Genomic DNA, 16,846 nt, shown 5'->3' on the forward strand with positions numbered 1-16,846 from the left:
GTGCGTGTGTGCCAGGCGCTGCCTGTGCGTGTGTGCCAGGCGCTGCCTGTGCGTGTGTGTCAGGCGCCGCGTGTGCGTCAGGCACCGCATGTGCATCAGGCGCCGCGTGTGCGCCAGGCGCCGCGTGTCTATGTGCGTCAGGCGCCGCGTGTGAGTGTGTGCGTGTGTGTCAGGTCCGTGTGAGTGTCAGGTGCTGCGTCTGTGTGTGCGTGTGTCAGGTGCTGCGTGTGTGTCAGGTGCTGCGTGTGAGTGTATGCGCGTGTGTCAGGTCCGTGTTAGTGTCAGGTGCTGTGTGTGTGTGTCAGGTGCTGTGTGTGTGCGTGTGTGTCAGGTGCTGTGTGTGTGTGTGTGTGTCAGGTGCTGTGTGTGTGCGTGTGTGTGTGTGTGTGTGTGTGTCAGGTGCTGTGTGTGTGCGTGTGTGTCAGGCGCTGCATATGCTTATGCGTGTCAGGCGTTGCATGTCTGTGTGTGTCAGGCGCTGCGTGTCTGGGGGGGTGGCCGGACACACAGCAGAGAGGGGGGGGGTGGCTGGACACACAGCAGAGAGGGGAGGGTGACCGGACACACGGCAGGGAGGGGAGGGGGTAGGGGGTGGCCGAACACAGCAGGAAGAGGGGGGAGTTGCCGAACACACAGCAGGGGAGGGGAGGGGATGGTGGCCAGACAAACAGCAGGGGAGGGGAGGGGGGGGAGGGTAGGCCGGACACACAGCAGGTGAGGGGGGGGGGGGGGGCTGGACACACAGCAGGGAGGGGGGGTAGGCAGGACACACAGCAGGGGAGGGGAGGGTGGCCGGACAAACAGCAGGGAGGGGGGGGGGGTAGGCCGGACACACAGCAGGGGAGGGGGGGTGGCTGGACACACAGCAGGTGAGGGGGGGGGGGGGCTGGACACACAGCAGGTGAGGGGGGGGGGCTGGACACAGCAGGTGAGGGGGGGGGGGGCTGGACACACAGCAGGAGAGGGGGGGGGGGCTGGACACAGCAGGTGAGGGGGGGGGGGCTGGACACACAGCAGGTGAGGGGGGGCTGGACACACAGCAGGTGAGGGGGGCGGGGCTGGACACACAGCAGGTGAGGGGGAGGGGCTGGACACGCAGCAGGTGAGGGGGGGGCTGGACACACATCAGGTGAGGGGGGGGGCTGGACACACAGCAGGTGAGGGGGGGGGCTGGACACAGCAGGTGAGGGGGGGGGCTGGACACAGCAGGTGAGGGGGGGCTGGACACACAGCAGGTGAGGGGGGCGGGGCTGGACACACAGCAGGTGAGGGGGGGCTGGACACGCAGCAGGTGAGGGGGGGGGCTGGACACGCAGCAGGTGAGGGGGGGGGCTGGACACGCAGCAGGTGAGGGGGGGGCTGGACACGCAGCAGGTGAGGGGGGGGGCTGGACACGCAGCAGGTGAGGGGGGGGGAAGCCGGACACACAGCAGGGTAGTGGAGGGTGGCCGGACACACAGCAGGGGAGGGGAGGGTGGCCGGACACACAGCAGGGGAGGGGAGGGTGGCCGGACACACAGCAGGGGAGGGGAGGGTGGCCGGACAAACAGCAGGGAGGGGGGGGTAGGCCGGACACACAGCAGGGGAGGAGGGGGGGGCTGGACACACAGCAGGTGAGGGGGGGGCTGGACACACAGCAGGTGAGGGGGGGGTAGGCCGGACACACAGCAGGGAGGGGGGGGGTAGGCCGCCGGACACACAGCAGGGGAGGGGAGGGTGGCCGGACAAACAGCAGGGAGGGGGGGGTGGGCCGGACACACAGCAGGTGAGGGGGGGGGTGGCTGGACACACAGCAGGTGAGGGGGGGGGGGGTCTGGACACACAGCAGGGAGGGGGGGGGTAGGCCGGACAAACAGCAGGGAGGGGGGGGGTAGGCCGGACACACAGCAGGGAGGGGGGGGGGGCTGGACACACAGCAGGGGGGGGGGGTAGGCCAGACGCACAGCAGGTGAGGGAAGGGGTGGCTGGACACACAGCAGGGAGGGGGGGGAGGTAGGCCAGACGCACAGCAGGTGAGGAAAGGGGGGTGGCTGGACACACAGCAGGGAGGGGGGGGGGGTAGGCCGGACACACAGCAGGTGAGGGGGGGGGGCTGGACACACAGCAGGTGAGGGGGGGGGCTGGACACACAGCAGGTGAGGGGGGGGTAGGCCGGACACACAGCAGGTGAGGGGGGGGGGTGGCTGGACACACAGCAGGGAGGGAAGGGGGTAGGGGGGTGGCCTTATTATAATAACCGTATGGGGGAGGAGTCTGCGGCGGTGGGTGAATGAGATGTGGGGGCAGGCTGCTAAGGGTGCAGGGGAGGAGGGGAAGGGAGCCGGATGGATCTGAATGTGAGCCGCACGTAAGGGACCATACTGATCCTCCCCACCTCAGCCCGCTGGTGCTGCTGCCTGACTTCTTCCGTGCAGCACAGCTGTCTTCTCCGGCTGCCGCTGCCGCTCCCGCACCCGCTTCAGGTGTGAGGGTACCACACCGCTCAGTAGGCAAGCGCTGTCAGTCAGGAGTCAGCGCTGCACCGGATGTCTCTTCTGGATGTCCTCTGACTTTCTCCTGCGGCGCAACTCCAGCTATTCCTCCCGCTGCGGCTCCCACTTCGGGTAAGGGGACCATATTGCTCAGTAGTGAGCACTTTCGGTAAGCCTGCGGCTGCTATGCCGCTACCGCTCTCCTCCACAGTCCTAATGGGTCGCTGCAGTCTGTAAGGGACCGCAGGTGCACACACCCAGGAACCGCTGGCTCTCCTCCTGCCGCCAGCAGCTACTTTTATAACCTCAGCCTGCACGAGACCCCTTCCCTCACTCACTCTCGCTCTCCTGGCGGCCACTGCGCAGCCGCAACAAATTGAAAAGCCCTATCTCTATAATGGGGCATATTTCTCTTAATTAAAAAAACCCTATAACTTTCTGAAAAACCACAACCCCAAAAGGCACTACACTGGGGCATACTCTATCTAGTAAAACAAACTCCAAGTCTTAATTCGTCCTCTATCCGGAGTTATGCCTTCCCAAAAAATATCTAATTCACTCTATAGGAAAACGGTGTCAAAAAGCCACAAAGGAAGTCACAGAAAAAAACTGACAGTTGGAACTTTAGGTTACTCCCAATTCCTCATTTTTTATTATTTTGCCCTGAAATTTGGCATGCAGCACCGGGTGACGATTCTACACGCCCAGGCCAAATTTCAGCTCAGTACGTCCAATCAGTTTTGAGGTGTAGCCCCTCAAACACCATGCCCCCATCTCAGAAGTTCCCTATGGGAGAATTCCGTTTGTTCGATTCAGCCTTAATATAAGGGCACGACCGTGCCCTTATAATATGTATCTATCTATCTATCTATCTATCTATCTATCTATCTATCGTATGTGTGTGTATATATACATCTATACATACATGCGCTAACACCTGGACATACACTGATGTACCCACACCTAATATCCATACATACACGCCCTGACACCTGGACATACACCAACATTCCCACACCTGCATCTATACATACACATGCTGACACCTGGACATACACCAACATACAAGCACCTGCATCTATATATACACGCGCTGACAAATGGACATACACCGACGTACCCACACTTGCATCTATACATACATGCACTGACATCTGGACATACAAGCACCTGCATCTATACATACACGCGCTGACACCTGAACCTACACTGACCTTCCCACACCTGCATCTATACATACACATTCTGACACCTGGACATACACAGACGTACCCACACCTGCATCTATACATACACGCGTTGACACCTGGACGTACACTGACGTACACACACCTACATCTATATATGCATGGATGCAAATGTGGGTACGTCTGTATACGTCCAGGTGTTAGCATGTGTATGTATAGATGTTAGGTGTGGGTACATCAGTGTATGTCCAGGTGTCAGCACATGTATGTATAGATTCACATGTGGGTAAGCCGGTGTACGTCCACGTGTCAGCATGTGTAGGTATAGATGCAGGTGTGGGTACGTTGGTGTACGTTTAGGGGTCAGCGTGTTAATGTATAGATGTTGGTGTGTGTATGTCAGTGTACGTACAGATATAGGTGTGTGTGTGTGTGTGTGTGTGTGTGTGTGTGTGTATGTATGTATGTATATGTATAGAGGAAGGTGTGATACATACATACATACATACATGATAGATAGATACATACATATATCACACACACGATAGATAGGATAGATAGATAGAACACATACATACAAGATAGATACATACATACATTATAGATACATATATATACACACACACACATACGATAGATAGATAGATAGATAGATAGATAGATAGATAGATACATATATATATATATATCACAAACATATATGATTCATACATATATCACACACACATACATGATACATACATGAGAAAGACCTGGGATGGTGATGAGGCCAGGGCCCCCTGCTGATGTTGCGTTGAGGAAGGCAGTGTTCCAGGGCGGATGCCAGTCGGGGAGAGCGCCGCGCAGCCCTGGAAAAATACTGCTGAGGAGCTACATCTGGAAGAGCCCCTGGGAGGGAGAGTGCCACATGCCCCATCCTGCGCGGCAGACTCTGCAGGCCTGCACATGGGAAGGGAGGTCTCTGGCCACACGTACTCACCCTTCTGCTGAAGCCCCGCTGCTGTCCCCATCAGCGCTCTCCAGCGGGGAGCGGGGCCAGGATGAACCTCAACCTGTGAGAACTATCTTCATGATCAAGAGATCTCATATGCAAGATAAGTATGTGTTGGGATAGGGCTGGGGAGGGTGGCTGCTCGGGCATACCCCCGTCAAGTTAAGGAGATTAAACTGAGGAAGCACAAGGGAACTCTCGTCTGGGGACAACAACTGCAGGGAGACCACATCTTTTCAGATGAACATGGGAGGGCGGAAGGCTGCCTAATACTGAAGCACCCTCAGACATTAAACCATATGCAACAACTATTGCAAGCATTCCTGGGGGAAGGTCTGCAGCAGACGGATTTGCATACGGTGATGTCATCCAAGCAGTGGGCCAAAGTTGGCTGGAACCCTCATCTGTATATGAAAAGAGAAAAGGGGCATGCAGGGCATGGCGGCCTTTTGCGGCGCTTGGATAACCCCAAGTTTGCATTAAACACCCCCACCCTCCTTCGGTGTGGGGCTCATGTTGGCCATGCCCAAGCCCCTGAAGCATTCAAGCTGATTTCTTGCAGCAGCTGGGCACTGTAACAGCTTCAGAGCTGCTCTACAAGACAAGTAAAAGGGTGTGGGCCCTGCAGCACCACCTGTAGTTTGCATACACACATATATAGGACAGCATCTCTTATATGCCCCAGGGTCAATAAAATAGTATCCTTGTCTAGGCTATCCATCCCCTCAGATAAGGTATTTGTCCATGCCGCTACAGCACTACACACCCAGGCCGACGCAATTGCCGGTCTGAGTAAGGTACCTGAATGTGTATAAATGGACTTCAGGGTAATCTCCTGTTTGCGGTCAGCACACTCTTTGAGGGTAGCCGTATCCTGGGACGGGAGGGCTACCTTCTTGGATAAGCGTGTTAATGCTTTGTCCACCCTAGGGGAGGATTCCCATCGTAACCTATCCGTTGATGGGAAAGGATACGCCATAAGAATCCTTTTGGAAATCTGCAGTCTTTTATCTGGAGATTCCCAAGCTTTTTCACATAACTCGTTCAGCTCGTGTGAGGGGGGAAAGGTTACCTCAGGCTTCTTTCCCTTGTACATATGTACCCTCTTGTCAGCGTCAGGGGGTTCCTCTGTGATGTGCAAAACATCTTTTATTGCCATAATCATAAATCGAATGGATTTTGCCAATTTTGGCTGTAACTTTGCATCATCGTAATCGACACTGGAGTCAGAATCCGTGTCGGTATCTGTGTCAACAATCTGGGATAGTGGGCGCTTATGAGACCCTGACAGTCCCTGCAACATAGGATCAGGCATGGGTTGAAACCCTGACTGTCCCAAAGCTTCTGCCTTGTCTAATCTTTTGTGCAATGAGTTTACACTAGCATTTAAAACATTCCACATATCCATCCAATCAGCTGTCGGCGGAGACACCACATTCATTTGCTCCCGCTCCTCTCTAATATAGCCTTCTTCCTCAGACATGTCGACACATGTGTACCGACACACTTCACACACAGGGAATGCTTTTTCTGAAGACAATTTCCCCACAAGGCCCTTTGGAGAGACAGAGAGTGAGTATGCCAGCACACCCCCCAGCGCTATATAACCCAGGAATAAAACAGTAACTTAATGTTTGCCCAGTAGTGCTGCTGTATGTAATTTGCGAATTATGTGCCCCCCCCCCTCTTTTCAACCCTCTTGTCTAACGTGGTATAAGCAGGGTAGAGTCCGGGGAGCTTCCTCTCAGCGGTGCTGTGGAGAAAAAATGGCTCTGGTGAGTGCTGAGGGAGAAGCCCCGCCCCCTCGGAGGTGGGCTTCTGTCCCGCTTAAACTGTAAAATTGGTGGAGGCTTATACATATATAAAGTGCCCAGCTGTATATATGTTATATTTTATAACAAGGTCAATTACGTCCCTGGGTGGGATTGAACCACCAACCTTTTGGTTAATAGCCGTACACACTAACTGATTGCGCCACAGAGACACTTTGCTAAAAGTACATACTGACAAATGCTAATAAGCATTCATCTAAAACGTTTCCTAGAAAAACTTAAAAAAGTCAATAATCTGGAGAGTTTTTGTAAGATGTTTCTTCTATCAACCAACGAAGAAACACATTGGTACTTTCCCATGATGAGTGAGTGCTTCAGGATCTCTTGCACTTACATGTGCAGCAGAGTACTGCAATGGAAGCATGCTGGGCCCATAACCCAGAGGTAGGCAGATTGAAACTATTCTCTGCTATATGCATTTTTTTGTTTGTTAATTAAAGTAATCCAAAACTGGGATTGATATTTTGTCTCTTTTATTTTTACTTAAAGTACAATAACTTTTACCATTTTAATTTCTTTTAATAGTATATTGACAGTATTGTTTTCTTTCAAAAATCCACTTAATTTTCTTTACCCTATTATTAAAATGGTAATTGACAAAAACAAACTACATTGTCACCAGAAGAGCAATACAAAATGTACAAGTGATATATTAAAATCATCTTTCCAGCTTGAATTTCAATGATGCATTGGGGCAACGATTTTGTGAGAAACATCTTCACCCTTAAATAAAGATTTTCTTAATTCCTTACCTGTGTGCTAATTAGATATCACCTTGTTTTCACATTAAACAGACTTCCACATGAGAAAGCAGCAAGGATGCAGTGGCGTTAATGTTTCCTGGTGTCAACCTGTATTATTTCAGTAGACATTGAAATGAGGATGCATCTTGCTGCCTTTCCAATTAAGCAAGTTTAATTTAGTAATAGGTGAAAAACCATCCTTACAAAGGTGTTAATCAGAGACTTGGCTTTGTGGACACTTTTCAGAGAACAAATTTGTTAGCATAAAAATAAAGCCAGAAAATAAAGAGCTGTTTAATCACTCAATTGGATTTTTCTGCCAGCATATTTTTTTTCTCTGCAACCCACTGCTAAATTGTGCTTCCTAGCTGTTTTTATAAAATCACTAAATCAAATCTAACTCTGATTACATCAGAGAAGGCCAGGTACCCTACACCATAACAGGGGGTTTGAAATTTTGACTTGTCTACTTAAAGATCACCAAAATCTGATAACAAGGTCAATTAGGTCCCTGGGTGGGATTGAACCACCAACCTTTTGGTTAATAGCCGTACATACTAACTGATTGCGCCACAGAGACACTTTGCAAAAGTTCATACTGACAAAGGCTAATAAGCATTCATCTAAAACGTTTCCTAGAAAAACTTTAAAAAGTCAATAATCTGGAGAGTTTTTGTAAGATGTTTCTTCCATCAACCAACGAAGAAACACATTGGTACTTTCCCATGATGAGTGAGTGCTTCAGGATCTCTTGCACTTACATGTGCAGCAGAGTACTGCAATGGAAGCATGCTGGGCCCATAACCCAGAGGTAGGCAGATTGAAACTATCCTCTGCTATATGCATTTTTTTTTGTTAATTAAAGTAATCCAAAACTGGGATTGATATTTTGGCTCTTTTATTTTTACTTAAAGTACAATAACTTTTACCATTTTAATTTGTTTTAATAGTATATTGACAGTATTGTTTTCTTTCAAAAATCCACTTCATTTTCTTTACCCTATTATTAAAATGGTAATTGACAAAAACAAACTACATTGTCACCAGAAGAGCAATACAAAATGTACAAGTGATATATTAAAATCATCTTTCCAGCTTGAATTTCAATGATGCATTGGGGCAACGATTTTGTGAGAAACATCTTCACCCTTAAATAAAGATTTTCTTAATTCCTTACCTGTGTGCTAATTAGATATCACCTTGTTTTCACATTAAACAGACTTCCACATGAGAAAGCAGCAAGGATGCAGTGGCGTTAATGTTTCCTGGTGTCAACCTGTATTATTTCAGTAGACATTGAAATGAGGATGCATCTTGCTGCCTTTCCAATGAAGCAAGTTTAATTTAGTAATAGGTGAAAAACCATCCTTACAAAGGTGTTATTCAGAGACTTGGCTTTGTGGACACTTTTCAGAGAACAAATTTGTTAGCATAAAAATAAAGCCAGAAAATAAAGAGCTGTTTAATCACGCAATTTGATTTTTTTGCCAGCATATTTCTTTTTCTCTGCAACCCACTGCTAAATTGTGCTTCCTAGATGTTTTTATAAAATCACTGAATCAAATCTAACTCTGATTACATCAGAGAAGGCCAGGTACCCTACACCATAACAGGGGGTATGAAATTTGACTTGTCTACTTAAAGATCACCAAAATCTGATAACAAGGTCAATTACGTCCCTGGGTGGGATTGAACCACCAACCTTTTGGTTAATAGCCGTACACACTAACTGATTGCGCCACAGAGACACTTTGCTAAAAGTACATACTGACAAATGCTAATAAGCATTCATCTAAAACGTTTCCTAGAAAAACTTAAAAAAGTCAATAATCTGGAGAGTTTTTGTAAGATGTTTCTTCTATCAACCAACAAAGAAACACATTGGTACTTTCCCATGATGAGTGAGTGCTTCAGGATCTCTTGCACTTACATGTGCAGCAGAGTACTGCAATGGAAGCATGCTGGGCCCATAACCCAGAGGTAGGCAGATTGAAACTATTCTCTGCTATATGCATTTTTTTGTTTGTTAATTAAAGTAATCCAAAACTGGGATTGATATTTTGTCTCTTTTATTTTTACTTAAAGTACAATAACTTTTACCATTTTAATTTGTTTTAATAGTATATTGACAGTATTGTTTTCTTTCAAAAATCCACTTCATTTTCTTTACCCTATTATTAAAATGGTAATTGACAAAAACAAACTACATTGTCACCAGAAGAGCAATACAAAATGTACAAGTGATATATTAAAATCATCTTTCCAGCTTGAATTTCAATGATGCATTGGGGCAACGATTTTGTGAGAAACATCTTCACCCTTAAATAAAGATTTTCTTAATTCCTTACCTGTGTGCTAATTAGATATCACCTTGTTTTCACATTAAACAGACTTCCACATGAGAAAGCAGCAAGGATGCAGTGGCGTTAATGTTTCCTGGTGTCAACCTGTATTATTTCAGTAGACATTGAAATGAGGATGCATCTTGCTGCCTTTCCAATTAAGCAAGTTTAATTTAGTAATAGGTGAAAAACCATCCTTACAAAGGTGTTAATCAGAGACTTGGCTTTGTGGACACTTTTCAGAGAACAAATTTGTTAGCATAAAAATAAAGCCAGAAAATAAAGAGCTGTTTAATCACTCAATTGGATTTTTCTGCCAGCATATTTTTTTTCTCTGCAACCCACTGCTAAATTGTGCTTCCTAGCTGTTTTTATAAAATCACTAAATCAAATCTAACTCTGATTACATCAGAGAAGGCCAGGTACCCTACACCATAACAGGGGGTTTGAAATTTTGACTTGTCTACTTAAAGATCACCAAAATCTGATAACAAGGTCAATTAGGTCCCTGGGTGGGATTGAACCACCAACCTTTTGGTTAATAGCCGTACATACTAACTGATTGCGCCACAGAGACACTTTGCAAAAGTTCATACTGACAAAGGCTAATAAGCATTCATCTAAAACGTTTCCTAGAAAAACTTTAAAAAGTCAATAATCTGGAGAGTTTTTGTAAGATGTTTCTTCCATCAACCAACGAAGAAACACATTGGTACTTTCCCATGATGAGTGAGTGCTTCAGGATCTCTTGCACTTACATGTGCAGCAGAGTACTGCAATGGAAGCATGCTGGGCCCATAACCCAGAGGTAGGCAGATTGAAACTATCCTCTGCTATATGCATTTTTTTTTGTTAATTAAAGTAATCCAAAACTGGGATTGATATTTTGGCTCTTTTATTTTTACTTAAAGTACAATAACTTTTACCATTTTAATTTGTTTTAATAGTATATTGACAGTATTGTTTTCTTTCAAAAATCCACTTCATTTTCTTTACCCTATTATTAAAATGGTAATTGACAAAAACAAACTACATTGTCACCAGAAGAGCAATACAAAATGTACAAGTGATATATTAAAATCATCTTTCCAGCTTGAATTTCAATGATGCATTGGGGCAACGATTTTGTGAGAAACATCTTCACCCTTAAATAAAGATTTTCTTAATTCCTTACCTGTGTGCTAATTAGATATCACCTTGTTTTCACATTAAACAGACTTCCACATGAGAAAGCAGCAAGGATGCAGTGGCGTTAATGTTTCCTGGTGTCAACCTGTATTATTTCAGTAGACATTGAAATGAGGATGCATCTTGCTGCCTTTCCAATGAAGCAAGTTTAATTTAGTAATAGGTGAAAAACCATCCTTACAAAGGTGTTATTCAGAGACTTGGCTTTGTGGACACTTTTCAGAGAACAAATTTGTTAGCATAAAAATAAAGCCAGAAAATAAAGAGCTGTTTAATCACGCAATTTGATTTTTTTGCCAGCATATTTCTTTTTCTCTGCAACCCACTGCTAAATTGTGCTTCCTAGATGTTTTTATAAAATCACTGAATCAAATCTAACTCTGATTACATCAGAGAAGGCCAGGTACCCTACACCATAACAGGGGGTTTGAAATTTTGACTTGTCTACTTAAAGATCACCAAAATCTGATCACAAGGTCAATTAGGTCCCTGGGTGGGATTGAACCACCAACCTTTTGGTTAATAGCCGTACATACTAACTGATTGCGCCACAGAGACACTTTGCAAAAGTCCATACTGACAAAGGCTAATAAGCATTCATCTAAAACGTTTCCTAGAAACACTTTAAAAAGTCAATAATCTGGAGAGTTTTTGTAAGATGTTTCTTCCATCAACCAACGAAGAAACACATTGGTACTTTCCCATGATGAGTGAGTGCTTCAGGATCTCTTGCACTTACATGTGCAGCAGAGTACTGCAATGGAAGCATGCTTGGCCCATAACCCAGAGGTAGGCAGATTGAAACTATCCTCTGCTATATGCATTTTTTTTGTTAATTAAAGTAATCCAAAACTGGGATTGATATTTTGTCTCTTTTATTTTTACTAAAAGTACAATAACTTTTACCATTTTAATTTGTTTTAATAGTATATTGACAGTATTGTTTTCTTTCAAAAATCCACTTCATTTTCTTTACCCTATTATTAAAATGGTAATTGACAAAAACAAACTACATTGTCACCAGAAGAGCAATACAAAATGTACAAGTGATATATTAAAATCATCTTTCCAGCTTGAATTTCAATGATGCATTGGGTCAATAATTTTGTGAGAAACATCTTCACCCTTAAATAAAGATTTTCTTAATTCCTTACCTGTGTGCTAATTAGATATCACCTTGTTTTCACATTAAACAGACTTCCACATGAGAAAGCAGCAAGGATGCAGTGGCGTTAATGTTTCCTGGTGTCAACCTGTATTATTTCAGTAGACATTGAAATGAGGATGCATCTTGCTGCCTTTCCAATGAAGCAAGTTTAATTTAGTAATAGGTGAAAAACCATCCTTACAAAGGTGTTATTCAGAGACTTGGCTTTGTGGACACTTTTCAGAGAACAAATTTGTTAGCATAAAAATAAAGCCAGAAAATGAAGAGCTGTTTAATCACGCAATTTGATTTTTTTGCCAGCATATTTCTTTTTCTCTGCAACCCACTGCTAAATTGTGCTTCCTAGATGTTTTTATAAAATCACTGAATCAAATCTAACTCTGATTACATCAGAGAAGGCCAGGTACCCTACACCATAACAGGGGGTATGAAATTTGACTTGTCTACTTAAAGATCACCAAAATCTGATAACAAGGTCAATTACGTCCCTGGGTGGGATTGAACCACCAACCTTTTGGTTAATAGCTGTACACACTAACTGATTGCGCCACAGAGACACTTTGCTAAAAGTACATACTGACAAATGCTAATAAGCATTCATCTAAAACGTTTCCTAGAAAAACTTAAAAAAGTCAATAATCTGGAGAGTTTTTGTAAGATGTTTCTTCTATCAACCAACGAAGAAACACATTGGTACTTTCCCATGATGAGTGAGTGCTTCAGGATCTCTTGCACTTACATGTGCAGCAGAGTACTGCAATGGAAGCATGCTGGGCCCATAACCCAGAGGTAGGCAGATTGAAACTATTCTCTGCTATATGCATTTTTTTGTTTGTTAATTAAAGTAATCCAAAACTGGGATTGATATTTTGTCTCTTTTATTTTTACTTAAAGTACAATAACTTTTACCATTTTAATTTGTTTTAATAGTATATTGACAGTATTGTTTTCTTTCAAAAATCCACTTAATTTTCTTTACCCTATTATTAAAATGGTAATTGACAAAAACAAACTACATTGTCACCAGAAGAGCAATACAAAATGTACAAGTGATATATTAAAATCATCTTTCCAGCTTGAATTTCAATGATGCATTGGGGCAACGATTTTGTGAGAAACATCTTCACCCTTAAATAAAGATTTTCTCAATTCCTTACCTGTGTGCTAATTAGATATCACCTTGTTTTCACATTAAACAGACTTCCACATGAGAAAGCAGCAAGGATGCAGTGGCGTTAATGTTTCCTGGTGTCAACCTGTATTATTTCAGTAGACATTGAAATGAGGATGCATCTTGCTGCCTTTCCAATTAAGCAAGTTTAATTTAGTAATAGGTGAAAAACCATCCTTACAAAGGTGTTAATCAGAGACTTGGCTTTGTGGACACTTTTCAGAGAACAAATTTGTTAGCATAAAAATAAAGCCAGAAAATGAAGAGCTGTTTAATCACGCAATTTGATTTTTTTGCCAGCATATTTCTTTTTCTCTGCAACCCACTGCTAAATTGTGCTTCCTAGATGTTTTTATAAAATCACTGAATCAAATCTAACTCTGATTACATCAGAGAAGGCCAGGTACCCTACACCATAACAGGGGGTTTGAAATTTTGACTTGTCTACTTAAAGATCACCAAAATCTGATAACAAGGTCTATTAGGTCCCTGGGTGGGATTGAACCACCAACCTTATGGTTAATAGCCGTACATACTAACTGATTGCGCCACAGAGACACTTTGCAAAAGTCCATACTGACAAAGGCTAATAAGCATTCATCTAAAACGTTTCCTAGAAAAACTTTAAAAAGTCAATAATCTGGAGAGTTTTTGTAAGATGTTTCTTCCATCAACCAACGAAGAAACACATTGGTACTTTCCCATGATGAGTGAGTGCTTCAGGATCTCTTGCACTTACATGTGCAGCAGAGTACTGCAATGGAAGCATGCTGGGCCCATAACCCAGAGGTAGGCAGATTGAAACTATCCTCTGCTTAATGCATTTTTTTTTGTTAATTAAAGTAATCCAAAACTGGGATTGATATTTTGGCTCTTTTATTTTTACTTAAAGTACAATAACTTTTACCATTTTAATTTGTTTTAATAGTATATTGACAGTATTGTTTTCTTTCAAAAATCCACTTCATTTTCTTTACCCTATTATTAAAATGGTAATTGACAAAAACAAACTACATTGTCACCAGAAGAGCAATACAAAATGTACAAGTGATATATTAAAATCATCTTTCCAGCTTGAATTTCAATGATGCATTGGGGCAACGATTTTGTGAGAAACATCTTCACCCTTAAATAAAGATTTTCTTAATTCCTTACCTGTGTGCTAATAAGATATCACCTTGTTTTCACATTAAACAGACTTCCACATGAGAAAGCAGCAAGGATGCAGTGGCGTTAATGTTTCCTGGTGTCAACCTGTATTATTTCAGTAGAGATTGAAATGAGGATACATCTTGCTGCCTTTCCAATGAAGCAAGTTTAATTTAGTAATAGGTGAAAAACCATCCCTACAAAGGTGTTAATCAGAGACTTGGCTTTGTGGACACTTTTCAGAGAACAAATTTGTTAGCATAAAAATAAAGCCAGAAAATTAAGAGCTGTTTAATCACGCAATTTGGTTTTTTTGCCAGCATATTTCTTTTTCTCTGCAACCCACTGCTAAATTGTGCTTCCTAGATGTTTTTATAAAATCACTGAATCAAATCTAACTCTGATTACATCAGAGAAGGCCAGGTACCCTACACCATAACAGGGGGTATGAAATTTGACTTGTCTACTTAAAGATCACCAAAATCTGATAACAAGGTCAATTACGTCCCTGGTGGGATTGAACCACCAACCTTTTGGTTAATAGCCGTACACACTAACTGATTGCGCCACAGAGACACTTTGCTAAAAGTACATACTGACAAATGCTAATAAGCATTCATCTAAAACGTTTCCTAGAAAAACTTAAAAAAGTCAATAATCTGGAGAGTTTTTGTAAGATGTTTCTTCTATCAACCAACGAAGAAACACATTGGTACTTTCCCATGATGAGTGAGTGCTTCAGGATCTCTTGAACTTACATGTGCAGCAGAGTACTGCAATGGAAGCATGCTGGGCCCATAACCCAGAGGTAGGCAGATTGAAACTATCCTCTGCTATATGCATTTTTTTTTTTGTTAATTAAAGTAATCCAAAACTGGGATTGATATTTTGTCTCTTTTATTTTTACTTAAAGTACTATAACTTTTACCATTTTAATTTGTTTTAATAGTATATTGACAGTATTGTTTTCTTTCAAAAATCCACTTCATTTTCTTTACCCTATTATTAAAATGGTAATTGACAAAAACAAACTACATTGTCACCAGAAGAGCAATACAAAATGTACAAGTGATATATTAAAATCATCTTTCCAGCTTGAATTTCAATGATGCATTGGGGCAACGATTTTGTGAGAAACATCTTCACCCTTAAATAAAGATTTTCTTAATTCCTTACCTGTGTGCTAATTAGATATCACCTTGTTTTCACATTAAACAGACTTCCACATTAGAAAGCAGCAAAGATGCAGTGGCGTTAATGTTTCCTGGTGTCAACCTGTATTATTTCAGTAGACATTGAAATGAGGATACATCTTGCTGCCTTTCCAATGAAGCAAGTTTAATTTAGTAATAGGTGAAAAACCATCCCTACAAAGGTGTTAATCAGAGACTTGGCTTTGTGGACACTTTTCAGAGAACAAATTTGTTAGCATAAAAATAAAGCCAGAAAATGAAGAGCTGTTTAATCACTCGATTGGATTTTTCTGCCAGCATATTTTTTTTCTCTGCAACCCACTGCTAAATTGTGCTTCCTAGCTGTTTTTTATAAAATCACTGAATCAAATCTAACTCTGATTACATCAGAGAAGGCCATGTACCCTACACCATAAGAGGAGGTTTGAAATTTTGACTTGTCTACTTAAATATCACCAAAATCTGATCACAAGGTTAATTACGTCCCTGGGTGGGATTGAACCACCAACCTTTTGGTTAATAGCCAAACACACTAACCGATTGCGCCACAGAGACACTTTGCAAAAGTCCATACTGACAAAGGCTAATAAGCATTCATCTAAAACGTTTCCTAGAAAAACTTTAAAAAGTCAATAATCTGGAGAGTTTTTGTAAGATGTTTCTTCCATCAACCAACGAAGAAACACATTGGTACTTTCCCATGATGAGTGAGTGCTTCAGGATCTCTTGCACTTACATGTGCAGCAGAGTACTGCAATGGAAGCATGCTGGGCCCATAACCCAGAGGTAGGCAGATTGAAACTATCCTCTGCTATATGCATTTTTTTTGTTAATTAAAGTAATCCAAAACTGGGATTGATATTTTGTCTCTTTTATTTTTACTTAAAGTACAATAACTTTTACCATTTTAATTTGTTTTAATAGTATATTGACAGTATTGTTTTCTTTCAAAAATCCACTTCATTTTCTTTACCCTATTATTAATATGGTAATTGACAAAAACAAACTACATTGTCACCAGAAGAGCAATACAAAATGTACAAGTGATATATTAAAATCATCTTTCCAGCTTGAATTTCAATGATGCATTGGGGCAACGATTTTGTGAGAAACATCTTCACCCTTAAATAAAGATTTTCTTAATTCCTTACCTGTGTGCTAATTAGATATCACCTTGTTTTCATATTAAACAGACTTCCACATGAGAAAGCAGCAAGGATGCAGTGGCGTTAATGTTTCCTGGTGTCAACTTGTATTATTTCAGTAGACATTGAAATGAGGATGCATCTTGCTGCCTTTCCAATGAAGCAAGTTTAATTTAGTAATAGGTGAAAAACCATCCTTACAAAGGTGTTAATCAGAGACTTGGCTTTGTGGACACTTTTCAGAGAACAAATTTGTTAGCATAAAA

The 16,846-nt window shown here is 42.8% G+C and overlaps 1 non-coding gene across 1 annotated transcript; it reads right to left on the reverse strand.

Annotated features, from left to right (window-relative positions):
• Window positions 1-15,916: 15,916 nt before the first annotated feature.
• Window positions 15,917-15,990, reverse strand: TRNAN-AUU (transfer RNA asparagine (anticodon AUU)). The gene has a single exon. It is a non-coding gene; the product is annotated as a tRNA-Asn (tRNA).
• Window positions 15,991-16,846: the final 856 nt, after the last annotated feature.

The sequence above is a fragment of the Pseudophryne corroboree genome, unplaced genomic scaffold (genome assembly GCF_028390025.1).
Source record: "Pseudophryne corroboree isolate aPseCor3 unplaced genomic scaffold, aPseCor3.hap2 scaffold_428, whole genome shotgun sequence".
In the NCBI taxonomy this organism is placed as follows: Eukaryota; Metazoa; Chordata; class Amphibia; order Anura; family Myobatrachidae; genus Pseudophryne; species Pseudophryne corroboree.